Raw genomic sequence first — 14832 nt, forward strand, 5'->3', positions numbered from 1 at the left:
GTTTGAAGAAAAAAACCCCATCTTTCTGCCATGTGGCCATACAGGGGGCAGAAACAGTTTTTTTAGCGAGTGTTTCTACCTGTTCTTTTAACCGTGTTACAGTACCAGCAACACAATGTTGCAAACTGATTCAGAAAGGGTGGTAAAAAGTACTAGCCTAACTTTCCCAAGGCTAAAGCACAACTAACCCGCAATTATAACACTGCCTACTACAAATAAAAAGGAAAACTCAGCCTTGGGTGGGGGTGGTTGAAGATCCATTTGCTTACCTACACTCAGCAGAACATCCATTTCATAGTCAAAAATTTGGTACTCGAAAGACGATACCAAGAGCTAACAATCAGATGGTCCAAGTCATGGGAAGGCGACTACCCCCAAAAGAGTTGTCTGATTTCATCAGAAATAATTCCACACCACAAATTAACAAATATCAGATTACCACTTCCAAACCAAAACTGTGTGCATGCATTTTCAGTTTCAGACCGCAGATCTGTGGATTTACCTATAATCATAGCCATCAAGGATTGGAAACAAAATTCATGCCACTGTATTTGAAACTCTATTTTTGTTTCAAACTGCTTGTTCAGTGGAGGGGGCTTGGGGTTTGGGAAGCCCTTCTATTCACAGACTGGCACAATGTTGCTACAAGCAGTAGAAAAAAGATGATGCCTTTACTTAAAGTCAGCACTGGGATATATTTGCACACACACTATGCATCTAAATAAATAAATAACTGATTGATAGTTTCCAGACTGGAACTGATAATGTAAACTCTAAACAAACACATTTTGACTAGAGGTCTGAGGATTTAGTTGCATTTTTAACAATCTTACTCCTTTTGTTCATAGGTGATCCTGAATTGTTGGGTCCTTATTGTTTATTATTTGTCTCTTAGTAAGGACCTCCCCACACTTGCAGTTTTGTTAAGGAAATGGTTCAAATCTGTCTAGCTGAAATTATTATTTTTTTTGAAAGTTCTGTGCACTTACAAAGCATGTACGCCTGATTTACAGCATCTGTCCATCGCCCTTCATTCCCATTCCAATCTTTTGACTTGGATTACCATGCCCTACATTTTAAAGATTATCATAGGCAACGTTTGATCAATTTGTGAATGGTAACTCTGCTTCTCACTCACTTCATTACAGGTTCATTACAAAAATGTTCTTCATTACTTGTCAGCTTGCACATGTATATATACCTCCTCTATGGTCAAGATACATGCCAGAAAATTTTGGCAAAGGTACTTTTCCCTACTTGAGTGGGACACTTCCATCTACCTGACATAGAAAGAATTTCTCATGTCCTGAGAATTTCTGTCCCTTCTTTCTTCCCTTCTTCTCTCCTTTCTCCTACCTAGTAGCAATTCAGTCAAATCACTTCTTTATAAAATATGGCATTCCCACCACATGACAATATGATTGTATTCATGGCTGAAATTATGCCCGCCCCTGGTCCTTCCTATCTGGGACATGTCTGTCAGCTACTGTGGGTGAAACTCCACTGCAGCAGCCTGAGATGACAAAACTCAGTTGCCAGACAAATACACTTGCAAACGGTGACAAGCCCTTCATACACTAGCTGTTGTGTGGTAGAACAGCATATGCTTTATGTAGGCAACAGGCTTGTCCCGAGAGTAGTGGTATATGATCACATTGCAATGCCAGTCCTGGGATGCCAGAGGTGTGCAACTGGTATAATAAGCTGGATGCCAGTCTTTCCAGGAAATTGTCTCTATTTGCATATGAACTATGCACTGCATACATTTTCTGTCACACATTTTACTCCAATGTATTTAAGTAACCTTTACAAATGCAGCACGGCCATAGGCTAGGGTAGAGGTCTGCAACCTTCACTATCAAAAGAGCCATTTTGGCCCCTCTCCCACCAAACAAAATTCATCGGGAGCCACAAAACCAAAGATAACAAAGCATATATAGTTTTATATAGTTATTATACTAAATATAAAAGAACTAAGTTTATAAGAGTGATACTTAAAATCTGTCCCTATTTTTGTTCCTTTGTTGAGATTGCTTGATCGATCTCAGAGAGAATGTGTGTGTGTGTGTGTGTGTGTGTGTGTGTGTGTGTGTGTGTGTTGTGCAGTGGAGTGGCCATTATTTTTCAAAGCTACAGGGAGCCACTGCAGAGGGATGGAAGAGCCACATGCGGCTCCAGAGCGGCAGGTTGCAGACCCCTGGGCTAGGGATTCCATGGGAATTCCATATCTAATGGGGATTTTGATATGTAAATACCTCTTTGCCTCCAAGCACATCTTTATGCAACAGATTACAGTCTAACATTAAAAAATTTAAATCTACCCTCTCCTTCAGCGGGCTGGTTACCAATTCTGAATTCAACTGACTCTAACACTGTTGCTGAACTACTCACCTCTATACTGCTTGATCTGCAAAACTCATGCTTCACAGTGATCTAAAGACAATACAAATCTTAAAACTCTTCTACAAATCAGAGAGACACAACATGGCATTCTTAGACTGACCTTCATACTACCATAAATAGGCAGTACTACACACAGGTATGCAACCTTGCCAAAGTAATATGCAGTCATAAAAGTCACTTGATGAAATCATACCCACTCTCACTAATAAAATCTCCCAAAAACATCTGGAAAGAGGTCAACTGTCTTACAGGATGGAATAACTTTCCATCCATGAATTCCTTCCTCATCCTCTCAAATTTAAGCCTCTGATTTATTTTCTCTTTTCATTAATCTACCCATCCCTTTCTCTAGCCAGTTCAAAACTGCCTCTGCCACCCCACCTTCCCTTTATATATTCTTTCATTCTGCTTCAGTCCACCCACTCTTTGAACAGATTAAATATGATAGCCCCTCTGTTACAGACCACTTTCATCAATGGGTTATTTATCATTGTCCCACTGAAACACATCTACAATCTGTGTATTACACTTAATATTATGCCTAATAGTTGGAAAAAAGTTACTGTAAAACCCCTTCTTAAGAAACCCAGTACCTCCAATCTCTCAGAATTCCAGCACATTTCTATTCTCTGTACCCTAGGAAAGATTCTGGAAAAATGTACTTGAAACTCACTCAAAAATCAACCAATACCACCTTCTCATTCAAAAGCAAAATTGCTTGTGGTCTGGTTGCAGTACATCCACAGCCATCTGGACATCAAGCAATAACATTCTTCTTCTTGGGATGGACAAAGGCCTAATTACCGGGGTCATGTTTAATGGCCTCATCACAGCCTTTGAGACTCTGAACTCTCAATTCCCATACACCATATCATTGAAATAGGCATTAGTGATGACAATACACTGTCCTGGTTCAAAAAATACCTCACTAAACGCCACTTCTCAGTGGATTTCAACTATTCATCAATCACTTTTATCATTTGCTCTCTATAGAATGCCAGGTATCTATTGTGTTTACTCCCAGGCTAAGACTGAAATAAGTCAAATGTTTAAATAAAATAAAAATAATTCTATGTGTGCTATATACTACGTTACATAAACAATGTCTATGAATATTACCTCTGCACGTTAAACAAAAAAACACCAAATTTGAAATCGCCTGTCTAAATAAACACTATTCCCTCCCAAAAAGGAATGCTCCATTGGTAAATACAAACAATTAAGAGATAAAATAAATGTGAAAACAAGACTGTATAAAAATATACTAAAACACACTATTAGCTGGTAGTGTAGCATAAAGGATAAACTCCCGACAATAGCCCATATACTGAAGTGTCCAGATGGGGAGGGGCGAGACAAACTGCCTGATGTTAACCATTAGGCTGGGAGGGTGGCCTAATGGTTAAGGTGTTTGCCTTACAAACACAAGGTACAGGGTTTGAAACTCACAGGGGATAATTGGCTAGGCTTAAAATGTCTCGCAAGGGCAGTTAGCCTAGTACTAATCTATGAACCTATGAACACCTATTGGGGGTGGGGAAGGGTCTGTATGCAATCTGCATATAAGGAGCTGTATCTGTGGGTTAGGCTGCAGTTTATACTCCATGCGAAAAGACAGGGTGTAGGAATACAAGCCTACCAAGCAAAGCTTCACTCAATAGTTTAGCACAGCAGGTATGCAGAAGTTCTCACTTGGTCAGGGTGTAAACACAGTAGGCACTACACCACACCTATTGCCCAGCAAGGGGAAGAGCTTAGTAGGAGAAGTCACAGAAAATTCATCTCTTGTATGCTACCTCTTCAGACACTGGGAAGTGTGGCAACAAATGTATCAATGCAAGACTGAGGCTCAATAGTCCTGGAGAAAGTAGGATCCAAAACCAGAATAAAAATATTAATATATTTGGGGAGGCAGAGAGAGAGAGGAAAATAAAAGACCAGAATGCGACCACAATAAAGTAAATTATGTGATATTGCTCAAAATTTCAATAAACATTTTATAACAGTTAGGGAAATGGTAATTTATTAACACAACAACATCAATATGGAATTATGATATCAAAGGGCATAATACATTTATGTTTTAGCATAATTTCACCTTCAGAAATATTCATTTTTTTAAATATTTTTATACAATTTACAATAACAGACACCATAGCTACAAGAATTACAATATAACTAATATATATTTTAACTGATTTTGTTTAATAAAGCTGTGTGTTAGCAGAATTTTTTTCTGATAAAATTAAAAAGAATAAAAAATGTTCACATAAAATATGAATAAATTGGATAAGGGCAGTTACACACCAATATTTTTAATTAAAATCTGAAGAACCTGTTTCATGTTTGTTTTACTTTGTTTACCATGATAGTACACATTCAATGATAACCCCTTCTCAGCGGATACCTGGGAAAAAAGATCCACATATTACATACGAAAAGAAAGCACAATTTCATTACTTATAAGACATAATTTTGGATACAATAGTAACACAAAGTATTACAAATAAAATAAAGTGAGTAGCCATCTGCACAGATGCAAATCAAGACAGTGCAAGTACTGTAAGACGCCTTAAAAAGTGATGCTGAGACAATTTTTGCCATTGTTAACAGTGGTTCCCTCTCTGGGTGTAGCCTCCCAAGTCTTATTAGCACAAGTGGAGGAGCTTGCAGGGACAGACAAATAAGGCATATGCAGTTGTTATGGTGGGGTTAAGCCATAAACTGAAGAAAAAAAATCTACTGTCATTGCCAGGATGCCATCAAGAGCACAGAGCACCTGGGATTTTCAAATGGCTGCACATTGCATAACAGTTTAATTCTAGCTCTCCCAGTGTAAAAACAGAAACTTAGCAAAGAAAGCCAGTGGATTTATACTTCTAGGTAAATTTCAGTTACTGGTTAGTAAGTACACTGTCTGGATGTCAGGAAAAAAGAAATACAGAGGACCAGAAACACTGACTGGGAAAAAGAACAGCAACTGTTCAGGAAAAAGCAGTGCAAGCTCCAGTAAACTAGAGGAAAGTATAAGACAACTAAGTTGCACACAAACCTGATTAAAATAAATGAAACACTGGTGGAGTATATCAATTCAAACAACAAAAGTCTGGAAAAAATGGAAGAAGCTTTAAATAGATATTCAGACGAGGTGATTAAACTGCACAAATCAGAGGTCAAAATGAAGAAAAGGCTGGCTGAATATGAAACTGCACAGGAAGAGATGATTCAAAAATAATAGAATTACAGGACAAAGCATGTAGAGAAAACCTGAGATTTTCTGCTGTGCCAGAGAAACTGGAAGGAACAGACTGTATTAATGTTATGAAAATAACAAATAACCAACTGGACTGGTATTCTACAGCAGAAGTCATTAATTGAAAGGGTACATAGTATGTATGCTCCAAACCTGTCTATGAGAAAGTAACCTAGACCTTTAATAGTAAAGATGCAATCCTACCAGCAGGAGTTGATTCTGACAAAATTTTGGCAGAAGGACAAAGTACTAAAAGAAGGAGACAGCAGAGTACTTGGGGAGAATGATTACTCATTGTACACCAGGCAGAAGAGGAGTACATTTATATTACTATTCAGGGAATGTCGAGAAGCAGGTGTGAGATTCAAACTGCTGCACCCAAGCTATCTTCAAGATGTTTTTCCTTGGAGGGACAAAATAATTTTTTGATGAAGATCAGGTTAAGGAGGAGATATAAACGTTTGTCCAAAAAAATGTGAGTTGTGAAACAAGAGGATATTCTGCTTCTTGGTCTTCTGGTAATAAAGATCACAGAGAGACTGTGCCAGTGAAAACTTTTCCAATGTTTCAACAGGAAATGTATAAGAAAAGGAAAAAAGCACAAAGAGTCGACTACAAGAATTCAGAGTACGCTGGAAATGAAGCAAAGACATGATTTGGAAAAGGGATGTGAACAGAAAAAAGCCAGTAACTTGTGAATTGACAAACGAGGGATTACAAAGCAATAATTATATTTGGGAAACATGACAGAACAACAAAATCTGGAAATACTGGACTTTTTTGGACTTTGGTAAACTTGTAGGGGACTTCAAAGCATATGAGGTACTTCACGTCATTAATGTTCAGAAAAATACTTAGGAGTGCAGAAGAGGAGGGAGTAAGTTAACTGTAAGTAAAATAACATTTTTTTCTTAACTGTACTCATTTTATAGTGGATAATTTTCTTTGCATCCTATAAATTAAATTATTTTTCAGTATAACTGGGATACTAACGTAAACAGGTGTTCCTATTTTATTCTCTCCCTTCTCTCTTTCTCCCTGTTCAGTTTTAAGAAATGCAGGCACTGCAATGTGAAAAAAATGTCTGGTTGAAACAGCACGACAAAAGAAAAATTAGTGTGCTTTTTCTTGTTCTTGCATAGGGGAATGACTGGATTAAGGCCCTTAGCTTGATCTAGTAGCAAGTTTTAAGAGAAAGCAAGTAAATGAAAAAGAACACTGAATACTACAAGGTTTTTTTCTAACAAATAGATGCATGCTTAGTAGCAATTTTGCATCTTGTCCTCATGTCTCCAGAAGACAATCTGATAAAGAGAAATGGCTAGGAGATGTTCACTGAAAGCAGTGTGACAGTAGGTTTGGAACATTTGTTCCTATTAGAAGGGTAAAAGTTCAATATTTGAAGATGTACATAGTTTAGTATCTTATTGTTAAGTTAATAGGTGTTATAAGGGGCATCAGAGGTGTTTTTATTTGTGGGCTGTCAATAAAACAAATAGTTCTGTAAGATGTGACATAGGCTCAAACGTATCCAATATGACAAGAAAAAACTGTGTAAAAGATCAACCTGCCAAATGGTGTATGCATGTAACACAAAAGCTGGAACTCGACATTTAACAAAAAAACTGTTATACATAAAAAGTGGAGATAACTTTTAATACAATGATACTTTCTATAATGTCCTTATATGTCAACAGCCTCAAAGATAAATACAAAAAAGAAAGAGCAGTGAGCTATATTAAAAAATGTCAACTGCAAACAGCTATGCAACAGGAGATAAACTTTGAAAGAGCTAAACATGTGACTTTAATAAAAAAAAGTTTTCAGGATGGTTATTCAGCGGAAAACCTGGGATAAAGGAAAAGAGGAGTGCATATATTAATTGCAAGAAGAGCTCTAATAGTGATAGAAGAAGATAACAATTATAATAATGGTAGATTTGTAGTACTAAAGGGCTACTAGCAAGGGAGGAGGATTACACTGGCATGTACATATAAAACTGCTACAATGGAGCTTAGAAAATTCTGGGAGAAATAATCAGCTTTCATCAAGGAATATTACTTATATGTAAGGAGTGGAATTTAATTTGCAACAGTGAAGATGTGCCGGGGGGGGGGGGGAAATATAACAAAGGAGGGTGCATTTTTTTAAATATTTATGAAAATATTTGGCATGGAAGATGTGAATTCAGTACTAGGATTTTGGAGTGAATTTATATACTATTCCCCAAAATACAAAAACTGGACAAGGCTAGACAGAATTTGCATTTCACAGGAACATGTGCATTTAATTGAATGTCTTGATATGCACCCAATAACTATTTCAGATCATGTACCAATAATAACTAAAATAAAAATGAGACACTGGCATTTTCCCACCTATCTATTGAAAAGAGGAATTTAAAGTATGGGTTTTAGAAATTATTCAGAAGCTACTAGCGAAGACAGAAAATTCTTCTGAAAATATACGTAGGGAGTGGGTTAAAAGTAAAGTGGAGTTTAAAAACAGGCTGGAAATAAAAAAAAGGAGATACAGTTAAGAAGTAATAAGAATTATTTAGAAGGACTGACAAATGTTAAAGTCGCAAAATAGGGGAAATCTCACAACAAGTAGAGGAGCTACCGCAGAATGCTAAACAGAAATTCAGGGATCACCTCAATAATATGTATGTATTTTGAAAGCCTGCTTTTAAGCAACTGTTTTCTGAAAATAACCAGAGCACAAAAACTTCTAGCACAGCGAATCAGACAACAAAGTAGAAAGGGCTGTCGCCAAGCTTAGGGAGCCTATAACAAGGAAGATAACAAGAGATCCTGTAGAAATATTAGAAATGCTTTGGAAATTCTATGAAAGTCTGTATAAAGTACAGAAATATGGAAATCGTGAAAAGGTACAAATGCAAATGTTTATGAAGAATTAAATATGCCAAGGTCAACGGTAGATGTTGCTCAATTACTAACAGGATAGGAGGAGATGAGATAAAAATGGTGATGTATACTTAATCTACAGGAAAGTCCCCAGGAATAGACGGCATTCCTGTGGAAGTTTGCAAGTTAGGAAGGAAAAAAAATGATAATGATCTGGAAGGTTTGTTTAACTGTATTTTAAGAGAAGGAAACGTACCAACATCCTGGAAGAAAGTGGTGGTAGCTGTAATACCTAAAGAGAGTAAAGGTCCAGCAGATCCAGCTTCATGCAGGCCCATTTCAATACTAAACCATTATTATAAACATGTCTATAATGGCTAAAAGAATGGCAAAAGTGATGCCAAAATTGACAGACATGGATCAATGTGGTTTTGTGGAGAGGAGGTAAACATTCCACAACATTAACATAACTCTGATGATCCAGAGGGAAGAAGAATGTAAGAAAATATCACTGCTGTCGATGGGTCTTAATGTAGAGAAAGCATTTGTCAGAGTAAGCTGGGACCTTATGAACAGGGCCACTGGAAGCATTTGCATTTGATAAAATTATAAGGTTGATTAGGACGATATATGAGGGATCAGAGGTGAAAATTAAAGTTGGTGGGTTCCTCTCTGATAATTTCTGCTTGAACAGAGGAACTAGGCTTCATTATTCACATTACATTTAGAACCACTAGCAAAGAAAATAAGGGACTCAGAATTTCAAGGATATAATTGGAATGGTAGTCAAGAAAATCTGGCTCTATTTGCAGATTATATTATTTTATACTTGATAAAACCAGAAAAGGACATTACAGTGTTGTGGACCATTTTGAGACCGTTTCCAATCTTCTCATGATACAAAATTAATTAAGCTAAAACTAAGGCAGTAATGGTAAATTGTGTACCCACACACAAATTGGTTAAGCAATATCCATATTTATGATGCCATGATAAAATGAAATATTTAGGAGTATGGATTAAAAATGATTCTAGTGTGGCAGCTAAAAATATATGGGAAGAGACTAAATAAAAGATAATACAAAAACTGAAACATCGGAAACTCTTTTATGTGGATATGGATAATAAGATACAAGCAGTTAAAATGTTTTTAGTCCCTTTAGTCTTATACACAGGTCAGGCATATTTTTATTAACCAGAGGAGAAGTTGTTGACGGCAATTAATAAAAAGCGGAAGGGTTTTATCTGGGTGGGGAAGAAGGCAGACTGGGAATACCTGATTTGAAAGGGGTATTTCAGAGTTGCACAGTTAAGGCTCCTTTATACAGCAAAAGCAGAAATCTATAATTCAAAGAAGAAAGGGATGATGATGAAATGGGAGGGAAGCTCAAGATACAAGTAGAGATTGGGATTTTGGATGTAGACCTTTAAGGAGAATAACAATAATCATACAGAATACTATATTCATTAAGTAACAGAAAGTATTCTAAGAACAAAGCCAATACGGGAATTGAGAAAGGAGATTTTGCCGATAGGGATGACTGCAATTAAAGTTACAGACAACAGGCAAGAGGGGGCTGGAATTTATTGGAGAAAACTGGCAAAGGAACCCAGGTACTGGGAGCAAATAACTAGGGAGGAAAAGGTAACAGAATGGGAAGATGCCAAGAATTTATTTGAACTGCAGGTTAGAGACTACCTTCTCTATCAAGGACTGATATCAGAGTATAGGCAAAGAGAAAGAAAGGGGGGGGGGTCCTAAACTAAAGACCAGCACTGGTAGAGTTTTTAGTTACCTCTAGAACAGAAGCTGCTGTTAAAAAAGGAATAATTAGTAGAGCAAATAAAATGATAACTGTGATAAAGGGAAATACTGCCAGCCCAGCTAGCTGTAATTTTGTAAATAATTATGTCATTTGTGAATATTAATATGATTTATATAGAAGTGTGACAGAAGAAGATACTCCTAGCACAACTATCTGAAATTTTGTAAATAATCATATGTCATTCATGAATATCAACATGATTCATATGTTTGTCTTACAAATGTATTAGAACTGTATGTTATGTATATATCAAACTGGTGGTAGAGAAGTATGCATTGAACAGGGTTTGTACAATACTGAGCCTGGATGTGTGACCACAGCGTGCCCTGCTGGATTAGAGCAGAAATGTATATAATCTATTGTAGATGTGTAAATGTATATGTTTTAAAAGTGGGAACTAGAACATAGAGGGTTAACCTGCAAAACTTCAAGAAAATGAGACCTGGCTAAAATCGAACAACTACGACAAAGAAATACTTGCACCTGGGAATAATATTATTCGTAGAGACAGGCCAACTAAAAGGGGTGGTGGAGTAGCAATATTACTCAAAAATCACCTAACAGTGGAAACCTTAAAGGTACTTATCCCTATCTTTGACAACGCTGAGCTTCTCTTTACTAGGTTACAAATTAACAATAAGAAACACATCAATGTCATAGGTGGGTACATTCCACCTGGGAATAACACACCCACACAGAGAATATACTTCACTGGATTTCTACTGCCCTTCCTCAAGAAACAATTCTATTGGGGGACCTTAACACTGATTGGATCACCTGCTCCTCTCAAAATCCTGCTACCCATATCAACCTCTATGTGTTTACCCAAATTATCACCTCTCCTACAAGGACAGACAAATCCTCCAAAAGACAGTCCATCTTTGACTGGATTCTGATTAACAATCCCACCCTTTGTTCTCAGTCAGGTTGTCTCCCTGATGGTCTTAGCGACCATCAACCAACCTTTATCCTAAGAACCCGGACCCACCAATGTAAGTCAACCACCTTCCACACAATCAGAAATAAAAAAAAACTTTAACCCTCACAATTTTATCTCGGCTCTAAAGAGCTGCAACTGGCATGCTCTTAAATATCTACCTCTGGAAGAGGCTGTTAAGTTATTCAACACTACTTTTTTAAATATAATAAACTGCCATGCACCCTTGAAAACTATGAGAAAAAAAGCCAACTATGCACCATGGCTAAGTAAGGAATGAAGATCTCTGTTAAAAGCTAGAGTTAAAGCTTGGGAGCAGTTTCATAAAAACAAATCCCAGGCTGCAAAACTGACCTATTTACAATTGAGAGACAATGCTGAAAAAATTAGTCAAACTTGACAAAATCAACTACTACTATAATACTCAAACAAAACACTGTAACAACCCTCAAAAGTTCTGGGCAGCCATTAATAATATACTACATCCAGGTAAATCCATGACTCCCTCACCAACAGTAAGTAATAACCCAGATGACATAGCAACTCAGAAATTTGTAGTTTATTGACCATTTGGGCATTTTTTCCATCCCTTTCAACTTTCTGGTTTAAAAGCCCATGCTTGCACACCGTGCAGCGGTGCTCAACTGAGGTAAACTATTACTGGTGCCAGAAAGTCTGCTCTTCAATTTTCCCCTTAGAACATGCTTGTTGTTTTACTTCTTGTACTTCAATTAGAGTAGCATTTATTGTAGCACACTTAGGTGCTATCAGCACTAGCTGTTCTTACGCAGTAACAGCACCAGTACTTATTAGTTATGACCACCCCTCCTGGTATGATTGTAGGGCAATTTCCTGTGCTTTCTCCTGCTAACCTTGTGCACTTGGGCATTCTGAGACAGTGTGGCAACTGTCTAATGTACACAGACAACCCTCTCCTCTTACCTCCCAACACTCATACCTGTAAGAGATGCACTTATATTACCAAACTGGAAGCAGTGCACGCTCCAACCAAGACTGGACTAGCTGATCAAGAGGAAAAGGTCAACACCTGCAACTCACTACATAGAACACACAGTCCTCCAAAACACCAACCATCGCAACCCACATATAGAAACACAAGCCATACATCCACCTTCGCAGAGGCTCTCAATAAAAATTTACCCAAACAACAGAGACCCCGAGACAGAAATGCATTTGACCATCACAACATAACACCAACCCCAGAACACACAGCTCACCACCACAGTGTGCCCCTCAACCCACGCCCTTAAGGCAAAAAACTTTGCCCAATGTTCTAGTCATAGGAGACTCAATTGGGAGGCACACATGTCCCACTCACTAGGTTGAACAAGAAGAAGGTGACAGTCAGTTGTCTATTAGGTGCCAGGATCTGCCACATGGGATGGAAGATAGGAAATTCACCCCAGGGATCATGTCAGTCGCCCTGCTAGATATGGGTGCAGGGAAGTAAATACTGTGGGAAGAAATAGCCAGGGAATTGTTATGGCTAGGCTTGTATAGGCCCTGGGGCCGGTAGCCTAGTACCAACCTATGAACATAACACATGCACTCAGGTCACTCCACAACAAGTACAAATATAACTCAGTCATTGTCCATGTGGGTGTGAATGACCTGAGATGCACCTCCCTGGACTACATGAAATGAGATGTGATGGAACTCTCAGATTATGTGGCCCAGGTAGGTATGACCCTAGCCTTGAGCAGTATTCTACTGTCACCCAGAATTATACCACAGTGCGAGCAGAAAATGATTGAATTCAACAACTGGCTGAGTTTCTGGTGTCATTCTTGCGGGATCCAGTATCTGTCTGCCTGGTACGACATGACTAACAGACCTCGATGCTTTGTCAGAGATGGCCTGCATCTGTCACCCCTGGGATTCCGGGTACTGGCTAAGGCTCTTGCAACCCCTATAGTGCCTTTTTTAGGCAATGTTCCAAAGACCAAAATTCCACCATAACAGCTACAAACAAATGCAATCTGAGTGTCATACTGCTCAATGCTAGAAGTCTATATCTTAAGATGCACTCACTCGAAGCTCTCCTCAAAATGGAGAATGTCGACATCTGTGCTGTAATGGAGACCTGGTTTAAAGAGGCAGAAAGCACCCCCTGTGCTCCCAGGCTACAACTCATTCCATACCTTTCATCCCCAGAATACGTTCGGAAGCTCCAAAGGTGGTGGTGTCTCCATATTCTTAAAGGATATGCACACCTCTAGACTTGCAGCCTAGCATAATGCATCTCAGATACTTCAGGTGCAACTAACACTGGGTAAGACAGTGATACAAGTCATAGCCTGCTACAGAACCCCAAACATGTCCCCAGACTGTCACTCTAACTTCCTAAGCACCCTGGAATTTATCAAGGTCCAATCCAGTACTCTCATATTTGGTGACTTCAACTACCCATCCATCAACTGGGAAAACTATTCAAGTACCAAGGTACAGGCCCAACGCTTTCTGGAATTTATCAATTCCAATGCCCTGGACCAGCTGATTCTGACCCCCCACTAGAAGAAGCAACATCCTCGACCTGGTTATCACCAACATGGGAGACTGTTGCTCCACACCTATAGTCAATTCACCCTTGGTTAAATCTGACCACAAACTGTCCAGGGGAGATCCTGCCTGCTGAACCTGGTTGACTTCTTCGAGGCAGTCACCAAGGCTGTGTATGATGGTAAGGCAGTGCATACAGCCTACCTCAACCTGGCCAAAGCCTTTGATACCATTCCCCACTCAGGTATCACTGATAAACTCACCAAACTATGTATCAATCCTTACATCACTAGGTGGGTTGCAAACTGGCTCACAGGCAGGACCCTAAGAGTGAAAGTTGCGGATTCCAAGTCAGACTGTCGATCAGTCATGAATGGAGTCCCACAGGGCTCGGTCCTGGGCCCTCTCCTGTTTGGCATCTACTTCTCAGAAGTCCAGGCCAACGCAGAAGGACCCTGACTGACCAAGTTCACTGCTAACTGCAAGCTAGAAGTCATTATCAACTCCCCATATGATGCAGACATCCTACAAAATGGTCTCTCTGAGACAAATGACTGGTGTCAGAACCATGGCCTGAAGCTTAACACCAAAAAAATGCATTATCATCTCCTTTGGAAAAAAACTCAGTTCTCACGAATTACCATGTTGATGGGAGCCCACTGAACACTGAAGGGGCCATAAGAGATCAGGCACCCAGGTCAACAGCCACCTCACCTTCGACCAGGGGCAGCTCGTGCTATTGGACTGCAGCCCCCCTAGCTGTAAAAATGAAAAGAAATGAAAAAAAAAAGAATCTGGACTGCTGGTGAGACAGTCCAGATTAGGATGACAGCATTCAACAGCAGATATCCCAGAAGTCCATGCAGTTACAACTGCATAGACTGGAAGAGGATTGACTGCAATGTCTGCAGGTTGGGTAGCAGCTTGCTCTCGCGGGAAGGACTTGCTCTCGCAGACGTATTACTGCAGGAATGGATGAACGATGCTCTCTGCATGGTGTGTGTGTGTGTGTGTCTGTGTAATGCC

The 14832-nt window shown here is 38.9% G+C and overlaps 1 protein-coding gene across 1 annotated transcript in view; it reads right to left on the minus strand.

The window, feature by feature from the left end:
• Nucleotides 1-14832, minus strand: part of SYNJ2 (synaptojanin 2) — a 1514156-nt gene that overhangs the window by 243517 nt on the left and 1255807 nt on the right. The gene's annotated exons all lie outside the window — the stretch shown is intronic.

The sequence above is a fragment of the Protopterus annectens genome, chromosome 1.part0 (assembly GCF_019279795.1).
Source record: "Protopterus annectens isolate FY-2018-M chromosome 1.part0, PAN1.0, whole genome shotgun sequence".
In the NCBI taxonomy this organism is placed as follows: Eukaryota; Metazoa; Chordata; order Ceratodontiformes; family Protopteridae; genus Protopterus; species Protopterus annectens.